The sequence below is a fragment of the Lissotriton vulgaris genome, chromosome 2_1 (genome assembly GCF_964263255.1).
Source record: "Lissotriton vulgaris chromosome 2_1, aLisVul1.2, whole genome shotgun sequence".
NCBI lineage: Eukaryota > Metazoa > Chordata > Amphibia > Caudata > Salamandridae > Lissotriton > Lissotriton vulgaris.
This window is the reverse complement of record NC_141687.1, coordinates 190218899-190232396: the sequence shown is the minus strand read 5'-3', so window position 1 is coordinate 190232396 and position 13498 is coordinate 190218899.

Below are 13498 nucleotides of genomic sequence, written 5' to 3'. Positions count from 1 at the left end.
GACCCCGATGACAGGTAATCACACAGCTTCAGTGGGGCAATCTTTACGGGTCAAGAGGGGCAAGTAGGGGTCACAACTAGACTCCTGCAGCAGGGAGTGCCGCAAGGCGGCAAGGAGTTGGGGTGGTATGGGACTGGCAGGATCTGCTGGTTGAATGTCGCCTGGCCCCTCAGGGGGTGGATGGTGATATCAAAGGTCTTAGCTGGGTGCATGACAAATTAATCCTGGGCTGGAGCACATGCGGGGTTTGGTGGTCCCGACCTCATTTCTCCTGATCCCTCCGTATTGGACCTCACCATAAGCCTACGTAGATATAAAACAGACCAGGCGGGGGAGGGGAAGGTGATTTTGCTGAACAAACTGGAGATCGCCAGGTATTGTCCAGTGCGCCTAGTCTTGATTTACCTGGTGCTGCACCCAGCAAATGAAGGTTTCCTCCTTATGCATGCGAAGGTGCACCCTTGACCAAATATCAGGTACAGCGCATTGGATGTGTGTTTAGAGCTATCAGGTAATAAGGCCCAGGGCAAGCTTTTTGCAGCCACTCCTTCAGAACAGGGGCAGCTACCTTGGCTTTCCAGGCGGGCTTGCCAGTGGAACATATCAAACAGGTGGGGCATTGGGAGTCCAACTGTTACAAGAAATATATACGATTGTAAGGGACATGGAGAAATCTCTGGTCCAGGAACTAAAAGTAATAGTGTCAAATATTGTGCGACATAAGAAGTCGGTGTATTTGTATTTCTACAGAGACTGGGCGGGGGGACTCGCCACCTGATGTATTTGAAATACACCTAGGAGGGAATGATCTAGTTCCCCTGGGGTGCAGGGACCTGCTTCATGAGATGAGGGGTACCTTGCGTGAGTTGAGTAACATGCTGGGGACCTGCGAGTTATGTTGGTTCACGTCAAGGCGAGTATGGCAAGGCGCACGGTCAAGGGAAGCCATGGAGACCTTGCGCAGGCGGGTGAACAGCGCAATGTGTAAATTCACAAAGCAAAGGGGTTTTGGTTTTGTCAGGCATAGGTTGCTACATGCGAAATGCACTGAGTGCTTTGAGGACGATGGTTACACCTGTCCATAGTGGGTATGGACTTATTCCTGCTGGACTCGGGCGAGGCTTGGGAGCAGCAGGGTGTAAGTGAAATGTTAGTATAGGGTGGGGTGCCCTGGGGTGGCGGGGGCCACACCCAGAGCCATGGCGGAGTTACAGGGCGATCCAAAGGCTGTAAAGTACAGAAGGGTACCCTCTACAGGAGCACAGTAAGGGTGCTAAAGCCAATTATCCCCAGAGAGGTCCTTGCGTGGGATCCTGGAGAAGCGACGGCGCCCTGTTAGTCCTACGGGCTGTTGTGGACCTGACCAACCAGGGGTTGCCTGCAACTCTCCGCCCCCCCTAGCGGGGAGGGGCCTGTGTAAGGGGTGACTGGAGGTCCACCGGTGGGAGGGGCTATACCTTCCCCCAAATTGACAACACCCCTCGATTAATACCACCGGGGTTTGATGGCTCATCAGGTGGGCAGGTGGCGAGGGGCTGCCTGCCCCTGGATTGCCCGTAAAATAACCAAACATGTTGGCATATTGTTATGCAAATAAACCTGCAGCAAATTTCTCCACCAAACAATTGTGTTGTGTCTGTTATTCAGTGTATTGTTGTGGGAGGGCGGGGTATGTGCTGATGTTGGCACTAAGACTGCAGCCCCCGAGAAAGTCACATGGGATGACACGTGCAAGGGATTCTGTGCACAAGTAAAGCACAGGCAACCCGTGCCACAACTATGCATCAAATACAGGCTCAGTCCTCTGTCGGATCAGTTGATGGTCGCAGGGACTGTACCACTAACCTCCAGTGGTTGTCATGCAAAAAGGCAAATGGGCTGAGGGTAAACGAACGGAAAACTCGAGAGGCGGCTTTTCTATAATTGTCCATCTAGAGCAAAAGCTGTGACACCTCACAAAGCGGTAGATGCGCGATGGGCCGCTCTAGTTGTGTAAGTACTAGCTGCATGTCCCCTTGACATGTATGACTGTATGGCACATAACAGACAGGAGAGATGGGTGGGTGTCTTTGCTCCACAGCATAGTCCATAGAATGTAGATTCCACAGCCACTAGATCATATGTGGGGGCACAATGATGGTACACTTCACGCTTTTGTGCCTATGGGCCCATCGCCTGTCAACTCTTAGCACTGCAGCATTACCCCCAGGGCCACTGGAATTATGTGGTAGAAGAGGCTCAAATTGTGTGGCAATAAAAGCGAAAATATGCATTGTCGTGCGGCACATACTGTGATAGCATTACTTCAGTATTTTTAATTTTTTCACCTGTTAACACTGTCTGGGCATTGGTAGCACCTCATTAGTACAAGTTTAACACCTCAATGTTGCAATAAGCAACAGAAATCTGACCTAGTAACCTTCACAATGGGCCATCCACTGCTCAGCAACACATATTATTGCGTTATTAGTAACTTTTCAACCGTTTGAGCTAGAAACAATTTTTTTTTTGCTAAAATCAGCAGATTATATGGCAGATGACAAATTATGCGGCAAATGTAGACAATCTATAATTATGCAAAAAAAGTGGTCTTGACTGCCCCCAGCAAACCAGCACCATGATCAACACAGCAATGTCCCATAACAGCAACACCACCCTCAGTACTATGAAACAACCCCCTCAGGACAACAACACTATCACTATCAATGTGACACTAATCCTTAGAACTGCACCACCCATCAACTCCACCATACCATCGCTGTACTGTGACGCCACCTACTTGTACAGGGGCAGCACTGCCATATTATTGTATGACACAGCACCTTCTGGAACTGTTATGCCAGTCCCTGGGAACTCCACTTCCAACACTGATTCATCCCACTGCTCCCATTTCCTCTAGCACAACTCCCACCAGAAGGGTGGTACTGCTATCCGGCACTGCAGCACCACTCCTGCAGGACTTTGGCCCTGGGACACCCTGCCCACAGCACTGCGACACGACTCCCTAGCAGTATGATGTCTCCCCATGGTGGTGTGACACTACCACTCAGCACTATGACACCGAACCCAGTACTGCTGCACCACAACATATGAAATGTGTTTTCTTAAAACTAATAGACACAATCAATACCATTAGCATTGACAACTAAACAAACATATAATTACTCACCAGCGAACACATCCAAACTTCACGTAGCTACTAAAAACAACATATACTCATTAGAAAGTAATGCAACAAAAACACAGGAACTTGATAACATTAATACTCAATATCTTGGCCTGTGCATGTTTGAAATCTCCTTGAACTCCTTCTCCTGATGTGGGTGCCCCTTGGAGGTGAGATTTGCTTTCACTTCCTGGAAAGAAGCTATTAAAACAAATCTTTAAGCCACAGCCAGCACTTTCCAAGAAGGACCCTATTCCATTGCCATAAGCGGCCTTTGAACAAAATTGATTTTAAAGGCCTTGGAAATGTTATTTGATTTATAGGTAAGGAGCAGTGTGTTGCTCCCTTAGTGCTTAGCCCAGGAAAGCATCTCAAACCAAGGTCTGCACTGAGGAGAGGCAGGGCACTGGAACTGGTATGAAAGACTCAGCCATTTGATAGAAACACCCTCTAGAGCAGTGGTCTTTAAACTTTTTAATGGCACCCCCCCCCCCAGTGAAAAAATAAAATGAATCGCCCCCCTCCCCTCGTCACGATAATTCTAATAAATTGGCAATTTTTAAATATGTCTCAACTCACTTAAACAAAAAACATATTTAAACATTCAGGTAAATCCTGTCACCGTTTTAAAAACGCAATCAAATACATGATTGACAAACATAATATTGTGTTCAGGCAACAATTACTAACATGTAAAAGTATCCACGGTGTGACTATTAGAAAAGGGGGTGGGTTTTTGAAGAATATTTGGAGCCCCTTCCTTTTTGACACATACTCCCTGCTAGGATATCAATGACAAAAGATGTTAGTGATGGCCCATTACAGAGCCATTACTGCCGCTCATTTATTTCCCGCTTAAACCAAAGCACTGCTATCTGCATAATGCTTCTTTTGGTCAGAGCCCCCGCCCCCATCTCTTGGGGCCCCCATAGGGGGACCCGCCCACCAGTTTGAAGACCCCTGCTCTTGAGCGACAAGATACACAAGAATAGGCAATTCAAAGGAGGATCCTTCCGCTCATTAAGTTACTAGAACACCTAACTTTCACCAACAAGCACATACCTGCACACATATACATTCTTTCATTTAAAAAACGATGTCTGTTTTTTCCCAAAATATCCTACAAATGTTTGCAAAGGCAATCATAACACAATATAACAAGGTTTACGGAAGGATAGAAATTTGTTGGAGACCTGAATAATGTCCTTCTTCTCTGCAACTTTTGGAATATTATTTAGACTAGTTTTTCTTCAGTTTCACATCACAAAGTTCCTATTTCTTAAATCTACGTTTTGGCATCCTTTTGCATAAAAATGTAGATAATTTAGCCAAGATGAACCAAAACATTCTTTCTCCTCTGCTTTCTATTTTAGCGGTTAGGGATGATCAATTAGTTCATTTGTTTGCTCTGTCACTTAGAGCTGGAATCCGATAACTTTATCTTTGACTCCTTGTTTCCATGTTTTATGAACACTATCTAGTGGCTTTATTACATTATTCACCACACATATTTTTCAGCATGGTGGGTAGAAACAAAGAGGTGTATTAGATTTGAAGAAGAAACTACTGTATTGTATTGAAAGATCAGAACTTGGAAGGGGCAGCTGGTGCGTATGGTGGCTTCCACGGGGTCTGACATTGGCACTGCCCCAGAGGATCAGGAAGATTCAGGCACTTTCTGAGGTAAATAGAGTCTGTGATATGTGGCCCTTCATCATCACTCTAGCGTTATCAAAAACCAAGAAGGGAGACATATCTGAATCTAAACTCAAGCTTCAGGCCAAATGAACCTCCCCATCCCCCCTCTGGGAGATCCGGCCAGCACCCTTTTCCTTTAGTAGATGGGAGTGGAAGTAAGCAGGGATTGCACCCTGTTTAAAATGCACCCTACTTATAGGGACCAAAGGAGCTGCCCTAACATCTTCAGATGCCCAACACCCCCAATATCAGTACAGAGCTGAAAACCACTTATGTGGTGTTAAATTGGTCAGTGAAGCAGCAACCCAATAAATGATAAAAGTATGTATTGGACAGAGATGATGTGCCTTGAAATTAACTCTTTATAATCAACCTGACCGGTGAAGCAATAAAAATACGTCTCATTTCTGAGATGCTAGGGGTTCTGTGCTAGGGGGTGTGGTAATTTCAGATAAGTAAAGTGAAGAAGGTTTCACAGCAACCAATTTGCGATTCAGTTCGACAAAAAGGTACTTGCTAATGCTTCTATTCTCCACTTTACCCCTCCAGGGATGGCAGGATTGGCTGCAAAAGATCCCACTGATGACAATAATCTTTGGATTGCAATGGAAAAGTCTTACTTCCAACCAGACTGTAGATATGAGAGCTAAACCACACCAAAAATTAAATAAAGCCTTTAAAAGCCATTCTTATGAATTTCCTCTTAGAAAAGTCAAGTCAAGTCAAGTCAGAAAATTTATATAGCGCGCTACATACCCAGAGGGTCTCAAGGCGCTTGTAGAGGGGTGGGGAATTACTGGTCAAATATCCACGTTTTAAGTTGCTTTCTGAATGCTAGGTGGTTCTGAGTAAGGCGAAGGTGAGTGGGAAGTGAGTTCCAGGTTTTAGCTGCCAGGTAGGAAAAGGATCTACCTCCCATGGTGGTTTTGTTGATGCGAGGTACAGTGGCCAGGGCTTGGTTGGATGATCGTAGCTGGCGTGAGGGGGTGTAGAAGGACAGTCGTGTGTTGAGGCATTCTGGTCCGATTTCGTAGAGTGCTTTGTGTGCGTGGGTTAGGAGCCGGAAAGTGATCCTCTTATTGACGGGGAGCCAGTGGAGGTTTTTCAGGTGACCAGAGATGTGTTCTTTGCGCGGGATGTCTAATATGAGCCTGGCTGAAGCGTTCTGGATTCGTTGGAGTTTTTTCTGGAGTTTAGCGGTAGTACCGGCGTATAGGGTGTTTCCGTAGTCCAGTCGGCTCGTGACCAGAGCGTGGGTGACCGTTTTCCTAGTTTCGGTGGGGATCCAACGAAATGTTTTTTTGAGCATGCGAAGAATGTTGAAGCAGGATGAAGAGACGGCGTTGACTTGTCTATTCATTGAAAGTGAGGAATCCAGGATGACGCCCAGGTTCCGTGCGTGGTCCGTCGGGATGGGTGCTTTTCCAAGGGCTTCTGGCCACCAAGAGTCGTCCCAGGCAGAGGGGGAGGTGCCTAAGATAAGGACTTCTGTTTTATCTGAGTTCAGTTTCAGACGGCTGTGTTTCATCCATTCGGCTACTTCTTTCATTCCTTCGTGTAGGTTAGTTTTGGCGGTGCTAGGGTCATTGGTGAGTGAAAGGATCAGTTGAGTGTCATCCGCGTAGGAGATGATGTTGAGGTTGTGTTGGCGTGCGATGGCCGCGAGGGGGCTCATGTATACGTTGAAGAGGGTGGGACTGAGTGAAGATCCTTGGGGTAGGCCGCAGAAGACTTCAGTGGCCTCTGAGAGGAATGGTAGGAGGCGGACTCTCTGGGTTCTTCCGGTGAGGAACGAGGTGATCCATTCCAATGCTTTTCCTTGTATTCCGATGTTTTTGAGGCGCTGTAGAAGGGTGCTATGGCAGACTGTGTAGAAGGCTGCGGAGAGGTCAAGGAGGATGAGGGCGACTGTGTCTCCATTGTCCAGGAGAGTTCGAATGTCGTCTGTTGCTGCGATGAGGGCGGTTTCAGTGCTGTGTTTGGCTCGGAAGCCGGATTGTGAGGAGTCGAGGGATTTGTTTGTTTCAAGGAAGGCGGCGAGCTGGTTGTTGACCGCTTTCTCGATGACTTTGGCCGGGAATGGAAGGAGCGAGATGGGGCAGTAGTTTTTGAGTTCGGTGGGGTCAGCTGTGGGTTTCTTCAGGAGGGCGCTGAGTTCGGCATGTTTCCAGCTTTCCGGGAAGGTGGCGGAGTTGAAGGAGCAGTTGATGACATCTCGGAGGTGTGGTGCTATGATGGAGTCTGCTTTGTTGAAGATGTGGTGAGGGCATGGGTCAGTTGGGGATCCTGAGTGGATGGAGTTCATCAGGCGGATGGTGTCCTCAGTGGAGATTGGGTTCCAGTCGTTGAGGGTGTTCAAGGGAGGTGGGGGTCCTGCAAGGGGTTGGGTGGGTTGGTCTTCGGGTTGGTTGTCGAAGCTGTTGTGGATGTCTGCGATTTTGTTGTGGAAGAATGAGGCTAGGGAGTCGCAGAGGGCTTGGGAGGGGGTGATGTCGTTGGAGTTGGCCGTGGGATTGGTAAATTCCTTGACGATATTGAATAGTTCTTTGCTGTTGTGGGCGTTGTTATCTAGTCGGTCCTTGAAAGCGGCTTTCTTGGCTTTTCGGATCAGTTGGTGGTGTAAGCGGGTGGCGTTTTTGAAGGCTTCCTTGGTGCTGGTGGTTGGATCTTTTTTCCAGGCCTTCTCAAGGGAGCGGCAGAGTTTCTTGGATTTCTTAAGATCATCGTTGAACCAGGAGGCCTTCTTGCTGCGGAGTTTGTTTTGTCGTTTTTTCAGTGGTGCTAGGATGTTGGCGCTGTTGGATAACCATAGGGTGAGGTTGGAGGCGGCTTGATCGGGATTTGAGGAGTGGGCTGGGGTGTTAAGAAGAAGCGATGAGGAGATCTGGTCGATGGTGATTTTGTTCCAGTTTCTTTGCAGAGTTGGTTAGGGGTGGTTGATGTGTTTGGGCTTGTTGTAGGTAAAGTGAACGCAGCTGTGGTCAGTCCAAAGGAGATTCGTGGTGTGACTGAAGGAGACATGATTGCTGGAGGTGAAGATAGGGTCGAGTGTATGACCTGCGATGTGGGTGGGGGAAGTGACAAGTTGTTTAAGTCCGAGGTTGGCGAGGTTGTCCAAAAGGGTGGTGGAGTTGCGGTCGTTGTGCTTTTCCAGGTGAAAGTTGAGGTCTCCCAGAAGGATGTAATCTTTGGAGGGGAGCGCGTGTGGAGTGATGAAGTCCGTGATGTCCTCACTAAATTGAGCGCGGGGTCCTGGAGGTCTGTAAAGGAGGGTGCCTCTGAGTGTGGTCTTGGGGTCGGTGTGGATCTGGAAGTGGAGGTGTTCGGAGTTGGCGAGATTGACGTCTGAGCTGGTTGAGATGCGGATTGATTTCTTATGGACGATAGCAATTCCTCCTCCTGTGTGGCCGGTACGGTCCTTGCGTATGAACTTATAATCTTCAGGGATGGCAATGGTGATGTCTGGGGCAGAAGAGGCGTTCATCCATGTTTCTGTTAGGAAGGCGACGTCCGGAGAGATGGTGTCTAGTAGATTCCATAGGTCAATGGCGTGCCTGTGGACCGAACGGGTGTTGAGCAAGATGCATTGTAGGTTGTTGGGGTCGGATATCTGTGGTGTGATCATAGCGGAGTTGTAGACGGTGCCGTAGAATTTGCAGGAGTTGCATGAGAAAGGTCCGTGGGTTTGTCCAGGAGCAGCTTGGATGCAGTTGGGGGAGCGGCCGGGGTTAAGGGCTAGGAGGGTGGTGGCATCGTAAGTGATGCGGGAGGGGTGGGAGGTGCAAGGGCCAGGGGGTCTGGCGCTGGGCGCGGTCCAGGCGCGGACGGGCGTAGACGGGCTTACCTTTGGCGCACCTTCGGCGCGAACTGGGCGCGACCGCTGCGCTTGACCGCTGCGCGAGAATGCTTCTGACATATATGGATGGTGGAGGGGGAGGGGCGAGGGAGGGTCAGCAGGGAGGCGGGCGGGCTGTGGGGACCGGTCTCTGGGGCACTAACAACAACAACAACGGCGTAAGATGGCGGCAGCTATCTATAAACAACGCTACTTGCGTTATGCTGAGGCTGCTGTAATTGACTACGCTTGCAGCTGGAGCGTCTTGTTTAAATGGGTGTACAAGGAGAGGGCGCCGATAGTATAATGCCCCCAAGAGTTCCAAAGTCGATTTCAGAGGTCAGTGAGCGCCGAGTCAGCACTCCCCTGTAATTTAAAACTTCCAAATGCGTGTGGCAGCACTCGCGCTACAGCGCTAAGCAAACAGAGCAAGTTAATGCAGAATGATGCTGTAATTTAAAGCTCCCAAATGCGTGTGGAAGCACTCGCGTTGCAGCGCTAGGCAAACAGAGCAAGTTAATGCAGAATAATGCTGTAATTTAAAGCTCCCAAATGCGTGTGGAAGCACTCGCGTTGCAGCGCTAGGCAAGCGGATTAAGTTAATGCAGTAATTTCACAATTGAATAAAGCACATCCAGTTAACGATACCACACAAGGAGCAGGCAGCAGGGCAAAGGGAGCGGCCGCTTCTGAACTGGTCAGGGCGGTGCCACATACGATTGAAATTGGATGATTCAGCCCTGGACGCTCATTTTGCATTTCATCTGTCTCTCCAGCAGGTAATATTTGCTTCTAGAGAGTTAGACCAGACAGAGTGCCCTCACAGAGCACCTGGCGAAAAGCAGATACAAGTCTTGTACCTGGTGTTGCAAAGGGTGTTGGTTTGCTTCTTCTAAACATTCAAGTTTTAGCCTTCAATATAATTGGAATGAAAGAGAGATGATCCTAAATGGTTTCTCTTGCATGATAAATGCACATTTCTTCTAATAGGCAGAAAAACACATCCCTTGAGGGCCTACAAACTTCTGAGCTTCTTCGTTCATGCCAAGCGCTCTCAAATCTCCCAGCATTCAGAATGAGATCATCGGGCCCCATCACTAGAGTTGATAAATCTCCTTATTTTTAATCAAATTGTTTGTTGTAAAGAAATAAAATACATTAGTGAATAGCCTGAATTCCACCAATCCCTTGGAAACAAAACGTTCTAGATATTGGTGGCTTCACACACAAACAACAAGGTAAAAGGAGAATTCTTCATTCTTTCACATCCCTTCCCCTCCTGCTGATCGTGTGAATCGCTTCTTCAAGGTTATTGTGGACGGTTTTCACTATCAATCAAATATTTAAATAGTGATTACAAGCTGTCAGCTGATCAGTGGAATGATTCTAAAATAATGAATCTTGTGAAAGCACTAGATATGAAATATGGGCTTATTGATTCACACTTCACTGCATGGATGAACGAGGGGGAGCCGGGCACTGCTGGTTGCAGGGCTGGAGCCTTTTACTTCTATCTGAGGTGTTATCATGAACATGAGAGAATAAATGAGAGAACCGCTGCACTCCTGGGCCCTTATTTATGAGGCCTTGCGTCAGTTTTGCGCCACCGGTGCGTCACTTTTTGTGACGCACCAGCGGCGTACAAAATGCGCCTTGTTGCGCCATATTTAAAAAGTGACGCATCTAGGTAGATGCGTCACTTTTTAAACCCCTGCGCCACATTATACCTGCGTCAGGTATAATGTTTGCAGAGGGGGCGTTCCCCCGCAAAAAGCCTCGTAATAGTGACACAGTGAAATCTATGAGTTTTCACTGCGTCACTTTTAGGATGCTGTTGCGTCAAAATCTTGCGCCTGCCTCACAGCAGGCGTAAGACTGACGCAAGCCCTTTCACATGGAGCTTTCCCCATGTGAAAGGACGCATTGCTGGAGTTGCGTCACTTTTGTGACACACTCCAGCAATGCGTCACTTTTGCGCTTACAGGTGCGTCAGAAATACTGACGTATCTGTAAGTCCTTGCGACATGATGCGTCATACATTAAATATGATCCATCATTGGTGTCGCAAGGAGTGCGCAGTGAAAAGTGACGCATCGCTGTTTTCACGCAGCGATGCGTCACTTTTCAAAAATGAGGCCCCAGGGTAATTAGAGTAATCTTCAGATAATGCTGGAAGTTAAGGTTTGGGAGTTCGAGATGTTCACCTCCTGGCCATGAGGTGCTAAACTAAAGACTTGACGAGAGAACCTTACACAGTGTAAGGTTAAAATCTCGACTCCTCCATACGCGATGACATCGCTGCGTTATTACTCACCAGATAATCACAAAATGTATGCCAGTGTATATAGAATGTATTATGAACTGGTATTCATGTCATATTACGCCATATGCTGAATCAATAAAATGTTGTACATTTGAATCCAAAGTGGAATAATATCCATGACGGTAACAAGTATCCGACGTGGGTGTCTCCGTAAACTTAATAACAAATACGACCCCAATGCATTTCGAGCGTGGGCTCTTCGTCAGGGGGAAATTTCTATGAGAAAATCAGAGATAACAAAGTATATATCGCTGTTCAGGAGCAAAAAGTCAAATGAAGTAGAGATGTGCGGACAGCTAGTGGGAGAACTGGAAGGTTCAAATAACAGGAGTAACTGGTAGAGGCTAAGGGTAACGGAAAGATACTGTGTGACGCTATAATGAAAACGGCATAAAAACAGAAACTATGGTGTACTATAGGACATGGTAAAAGTCAGAAACAGAGTTGTACGTTGAAAAAGATAAGGGCACCAAATCCTATAGACAGTGAGTTCTAGTGTGTCATGCAGGGATTGCACCCTGTCTAATATGCACCCTACTCATAGGGACCAAAGGAGCTGGCCTAACATCTTCAGATGCCCACCACCCCCAATATCAGTACAGAGCTGAAAACCACTTATGTTCTAAGGATAACGTGAACTGCAGCAGGCAGCAGCATTCTCATTCAATAGAAAGCCTGAAACATGCGGAAGTGCAGAGAGGTGACTCGGATAATAATCCCAAGAAGTACAAGCCATGTTCGCCATTTGTAAAGGCGAGCTGGATTCGTAGTGATAAACAAAGGTTTAAAGAATGAAGTGTTAGTGAAAAAGACTTGCGGTTAATCTTACCGCAAGTGGGATGAGTTGCGTGCACCTCAGTGGAAAAGCATCCGGTCTGTTTCTCGGTGAGACGCCGAAAGCCGAGGGGGCGTTATAGACGCGCTGTGAGTGGCAGTAGTAAGAGGACACTGTAGTGTCGTTCCTCATTACAAACTGCACACGGACTCAGTTGTAGGCATCAGCTCCTTTATTCAGCTCCTTCCTCATACAGGGCTATCGGCTAACTGCCCCCTTGGTCTCCCAGCTCCTCCCTTTCCGCCCGCCCTCGTCCCTCACTCGGGCCGGTCCTAGTGCCTGACCAGTTTGGTAATTGGGCACTTTGCATCAACGTTATTACATCTCCCCTCTCTGTGAATAAAAGAAAACAAAAAACAATATACACCACAGCAAACATTACATTATTTTTCTTTAGAATTCTTCGGTAAAGTGATGTGGTTTCGTGATCACACGTCTGGGGCGTGACTGGAGGTTGGGACTGTCACGCTCATTCTCATTGGCAGTCTCCATCAATAACTGACTGTGAGTTGGCAGTGCGTCTGGGTCTCCCGGCTCCAGTTTCGGTTCGGTCAGTAGCTCTTTGACCTTGGGTCTGCACTTTTTGAAGTACGTCACATTCCTAGTAAGTCTTTTTCCGTCGGTCTCTGCAGTGATCATGGTTCCTTTTTGTTGTATCACTTTGAGTGGAACCTCATGGTATTGGCAATCAGTCTTTCTGTGCTGCTCTTGTCGTGCCAGCACCCAGTCTCCCTCTTGGATTTGAGGGGTAGTAGCATGACGTCGCTCATCGGCATAGTCCTTCATTCTTTCCTTCTTTTTCTTGTCTCTGGCCTCGATATCCTCATGATCAGAGTCAGGATACAGTTTGTGCGCTGCCATATTCATCATTGGTATTCTGGTGTGCACTGGGCGTCCTTGCATGAGAGTGGCAGGACATTTGCCTGTGGTGAATGAGGCGTATTTCGGTATGCTCGCAATACCTCGTCGAGTGCTGTCTGAAGGCTCTTTCCGGTGCTTTCTGCTTGCTGGATGGTCTTTTTGATCGTGGCCATGAAGCGTTCGATCATTCCTTTGGGCTGTGGCCATAGTGGTGTGATCTTGCGGTGTGTGAAGTTGAGGTGCTGGGCAAAATCAGCAAAGTCATGGCTGTTGACTGGAGGCCCATTGTCTGACTTCACCACTAGGGGAATACCCCATGCGGCAAAGACCTCCTCTAGGATCGGTATGACACTCGATGCTCTCGTGGATGTGCACAGTGAGCGATGGGGAATCTGGAGTATTCGTCCATGATGGCCAGGGCATATTGGCCCGATTTGATTGGCCCAAGGAAGTCAATGGCAATGTGTTGCCAGACACCCTCCGGTAGTGGAGACATTTGTAGTGGTGCAGGGGGATCCGGACGACTTACCAGTTGACATTGCCGACAGTCCTTCAGGGTCGTCTCCACCATCGGGTCTAGTGTTGGGAACCAGACTCTTTCACGGAGTGCTCTTTTTGTGGCTACTATGCCCCGGTGTCCCTCATGCGCTAGGTTGATGACCCCTTGTCTGAGTTGTCGTGGGATCACTATTCTGGTGTCTCGTAAGATGAGACCATTTGCTGCTATCGACAGTTCTTCGTGGACATGTTTAAATGCTGCCATCTCTTGGTTGCTTTGTC